Source organism: Scylla paramamosain, unplaced genomic scaffold (assembly GCF_035594125.1).
Source record: "Scylla paramamosain isolate STU-SP2022 unplaced genomic scaffold, ASM3559412v1 Contig3, whole genome shotgun sequence".
NCBI lineage: Eukaryota > Metazoa > Arthropoda > Malacostraca > Decapoda > Portunidae > Scylla > Scylla paramamosain.
The window spans coordinates 1605001-1610000 of record NW_026973668.1 but is presented as its reverse complement, the minus strand read 5'-3'; the positions used below and the strand labels follow the sequence as shown (position 1 = coordinate 1610000).

The window sequence follows — 5000 nt, the reverse complement described above, 5'->3', positions numbered from 1 at the left end:
AACAGTTTTATCTTCCTCCTCTGGGCTTGTAAACACTGTAAACAAGCCGTACCATTGTAAACACCCTTAATACTGCAATTTTCCACTTTGTAAACACTTGTAAACAGTTTTATCTTCCTCCTCTGGGCTTGTAAACACTGTAAACAAATCCTACCATTGTAAACAGCCTGAGTACTGTACCCCTCCACCTTGTAAACACTTGTAAACAGCTGATCTTCCTCCTCTGGGCTTGCAAACACTGTAAACAAGACGTACCATTGTAAACAGCCTTAATACTGCAATTTTCCACTCTGTAAACACTTGTAAACAGTTTTATCTTCGCCCTGTGGCCTTGCAAACACTGTAAACAAATCCTACCATTGTAAACAGCCTTAATACTGCAATTTTCCACCCTGTAAACACTTGTAAACAGCTTATCTTCTCCCTGTGGCCTTGCAAACACTGTAAACAAGTCCTACCATTGTAAACAGCCTGAGTACTGTACCCCTCCACTTTGTAAACACTTGTAAACAGTTTTATCTTCCTCCTCTGGGCTTGCAAACACTGTAAACAAATCCTACCATTGTAAACAGCCTGAGTACTGTATCCCTCCACCTTGTAAACACTTGTAAACAGTTTTATCTTCCTCCTCTGGGCTTGCAAACACTGTAAACAAGCCGTACCATTGTAAACACCCTTAATACTGCAATTTTTCTCCCTGTAAACACTTGTAAACAGTTGATCTTCTCCCTGTGGCCTTGCAAACACTGTAAACAAGCCCTAATATTGTAAACAACCCCTCTGAACTGTAAACATCTTGAAATTTTAAGCCTTCCGCGGTGTAAACAATTATAAACACGTGCAATTGTAAACACCCACAACTCCAGGCAAACAAACAGCAACAAGTAAACAATACTGGACCTGTAATCACCTGAGAGGCTTATAAGCACCCTGTAAACAAAATCTCAGCCCTGTCAAGATGTAAACAGACTGCAAACACCACGGGCTATATGTAAACACCCACACCACCCTGTAAACTAACTCTGGAAACTTGTAAACAATGCTCTTTCACCTTATAAACACCCTGTAAACAATATCTTTCACCCGTGCCTTGTAAACACACTGTAAACACCCTTTCCACCTTGTAAACACTGTAAACACCCTTTCCACCCTATAAACACGCTGTAAACACCATTTCCACCCTGTAACCACCCTGTAAACACGCTTAGCACCCTATAAACACGCTGTAAACACCCTTTCCACCCTGTAAACACCCTGTAAACACCCTTTCCACCCTGTAAACACGCTGTAAACACCCTTTCCACCCTGTAACCACCCTGTAAACACGCTTAGCACCCTGTAAACACCCTGAAATCACTGTCCCACCCTGTAAACACCCTGAAACCATCTTGAAACGCTGTAAACAATATTTTTTTCACCCTGTGCCTTCATAAACACCCTGCAAATACTCTCCCGCTCTTTAAACACCCTTAAACCATCTTGTAACCCTGTAAACACCCTGGTAAACAATATCTTCCAGCCCTGTGCCTCAGTAAACACCCTGTAAACAACGCCCTGTCACCCTAAATATTGTGTAAACACCTGATTAGCACCTGTAGCTAAGTAAACAAACAGCAAACGGACTCCAGATTGTAAACACCTTGTAAACAATGCCCTTCAGCCGCGTGGAATTGTAAACACTACCCTGTAAACACCACGCTGCAAACACACACACGCACGCACACACACACACACGCATCAAAACAAACAGTCCACATTGAACACAAAATGACAAAAAAACACAAATATTTACAGACATACGCACGCACGGACATTGCCACGCCCACAGCACACGCCCACATCACTCCCCCACGCCCCGCCCACGCCTCGCCACGCCCACGCCACCCACGGCACGGAAAAAAAAACGGCAAAAATAAGAAACATTCCACTCATGCTACGAAGATTGGCACTCATGACTCTTAAATAAAGTGCCACCTTATTTTGTGCCATTGTGGGCGTTTGGGCGGCGCTAGGTGGGCGTTTGGGCGGCAGAAAGGTGCCACGCCCTCCTGCTGTGGCTGTCAGTGGGGAATTGTTGGACTTACGGTAAATACAACGGCTATTTTTAGCTTAGAAGGAGAGGGAGGAGGGAGGCCGATCTCCCTCAGTAAGGCACCCCGTTAAACTGGTGACGTAATGGTAGCACTCCGCCTATACAAACTAGTGCTTTACTATTTGAGGGCTTAAATAGTTCATAGTTATATCAGAAAGTATGCAAAATTTTTAACTAACATTTTGTCGTAAAGATTTTTGAGTTTGGTACGGTGTTTCGTCTTTTTTCGTTTTTTCGTCATTTCAAAATTTCACTTAGCAACCGCCAACTACGCATCTAAACCCCACCAAACATATATAAAAAATTACGATAAATCCAACTAACACAATATCTACCCACAAAAACGCCATTATTACGCTATTTCACCACATTCCGGTATCTTCTCGACATTTTGGGCTGGGCTAAACTCATGACGTCACAGATAGGAAGTGATGACGTCATGCCGTACCGCGAGGAAGATAACAACAAACCTCTTTTTATCCACTATTACAACCAACATGGGCGTCTCTACCCTACCCTATCATTGTATTTACGCCCCAAATGTCATGCTTAGGCGCCCACATGGCTTAAATAATGGCTAGGGGGGGAGATAATGATACGGTGGGCGTGGCTTAGTTGGTGACGTAAAGAAGATCAATGTTTGGGTGGAGTTTGTGGGCTGAGTGGGCGGAGGAAGGCGTGAGGCTCCGGGTGGTGGTGGTGGTGGTGGTTTAACTTTCTACTACTACTACTACTACTACTACTATTACTATTACTACGATTATTTTTATTTATTTATTTTATTTTATTTATTACTATCATTACAGTCCTACTCTTTAAACTACGACTACTACTACTACTACTATTACTATTCCTACGATTATTTTTATTTATTTATTTTATTTCATTTATTACTATCATTACAGTCCTTCTCTCTTAACTACTACTACTACTACTACTACTACTATTACTATTAGCAATGCCCAAACTATGACAAACATTTAAATTAATCGTACTCTTGAATAAAAATAAATAAAAAAAAAAATTAGTTTCTCTTAAAAAACCGAAGCCTAATTTCGTCTTACCTTATACAAACCCCTCTCTCTCTCTCTCTCTCTCTCTCTCTCTCTCTCTCTAACACTAAATAAAACAATAGATGAACAAGGAGATAAAAGACGAGAAATAAAGGAAGGAAGAGGAGGAGGAGGAGATAAGACTGCAAATGATAGACGAGAAATAAAGGAAGAAAGGAAGGAAGGAAGAGATGATAAAAAAGTACGATAATAATAATAATAATAATAATAATAATAATAATAATAATAATAATAATAATACGATATAATTACATAGGTAGATTTAAACACTTATGAAATGCAATCTTTATTTAGAGATTTTAATATAAGCCACGATAGAGAGAGAGAGAGAGAGAGAGAGAGAGAGAGAGAGAGAGAGAGAGAGGAGGAGAGAGAGAGAGAGAGAGAGAGAGAGAGAGAGAGAGAGAGAGAGAGAGAGAGAGAGAGAGAGAGAGAGAGAGAGGGTGATTCAAATGTGCGTTTCTTCCAAGGATTCACACACACACACACACACACACACACACACACACACACACACAAAAACGTCTCTAGTGAGTGTACGAGAGAGAGAGAGATGGAGAGAGAGAGAGAGAGAGAGAGAGAGAGAGAGAGAGGAGAGAGAGAGAGGAGAGAGAGAGAGGAGAGAGAGAGGATGAGAGAGAGAGAGAGAGAGAGAGAGAGAGAGAGAGAGAGAGAGAGAGAGAGCACACCAACACAACCGTAAACAAATGTAAAAAAAAAATTAAAATAAAAAATAAACAAACCATTTTTTTACATATTTTCATTCATAATTTTTTCTTTATTATTATTATTATTATTATTATTATTATTATTATTATTATTATTATCTTTATTTCGTTTCTATTTCAATCCCAATATTTTTTTTTTCATTTTCCTTTCTTTTATCAATTATCTTCTCTTCGCTATTATTATTATTATTATTATTATTATTATTATTATTATTATTTGTGCTAAGTAACATTTCATATATCAACTTTTTTTTACTTACAAAATATTAAGTGTATCAATTTGTGCTTTAAGTAGTAGTAGTAGTAGTATTGGTAGTGGTAGAAGAAGAAGAAGAAGAAGAAAAGTAGTAGTAGTAGTAGTAGTAGTAGTAGTAGTAGTAGTAGTAGTAGTAATAATAATAATAATCTTAGAGAGAGAGAGAGAGAGAGAGAGAGAGAGGAGAGAGAGAGAGAGAGAGAGAGAGAGAGAGAGAGAGAGAGAGAGAGAGAGAGAGAGAGAGAGAGAGAGAGAGAGAGAGAGAATCACAAGCACCATTTTCACCCACGCAAACAAAAAATTGTAAACAAGAAAATAATCGTAAACAAAAAACACAAAGAAAACGAGAAAACCAAAAAAAACATTGTCTACACCACCACCACCACCACCACGTAATTGACTGTTTGCATTGTTTACACCCTAACCCTTCACATCACTGTTTGCATTTTGTTGACCTATACACACACGCTAATGGTACGAGATGCAAACAAAGTGAATTACCTACTTTGTTTGCATTGCGCCAGTATTTTGTAGCATTGTTTACATTTGTTTGCTTCCTGTATACGTATTTCATTTGTATTGCTTTAAATGTAAACAAAACTATCTATAAATGATTTTTTTTTGCATTTTTTCGATATATTTTTGTGATCCTGTTTACATTCTTGTTTACTCTTCTTATCTAAATGTTTGCTGTCTCTTCATCTGTACCTGATTAATATGCAAACAAAAATATACACCATTTATTTATTTGCAATTTCCTATACTGATTCTATTGTTTGCTTGTTTGCATGTCTATAAATATCCTTTTCCTCCTTGTTTACAATGAGATTACCTTCTGAACACAATAGTCT

General features: G+C 38.5%; 1 protein-coding gene across 1 annotated transcript in view; it reads right to left on the bottom strand.

Moving 5' to 3' along the window:
• Window positions 1-4875: 4875 nt before the first annotated feature.
• Window positions 4876-5000, bottom strand: part of LOC135096273 (translocating chain-associated membrane protein 1-like) — a 12626-nt gene continuing 12501 nt past the window's right edge. Inside the window, exon 9 of the mRNA XM_063997645.1 lies at window positions 4876-5000. This exon is cut by the window's right edge and continues 1295 nt beyond it. The gene's annotated coding sequence lies outside the window, so the exon portion shown is untranslated.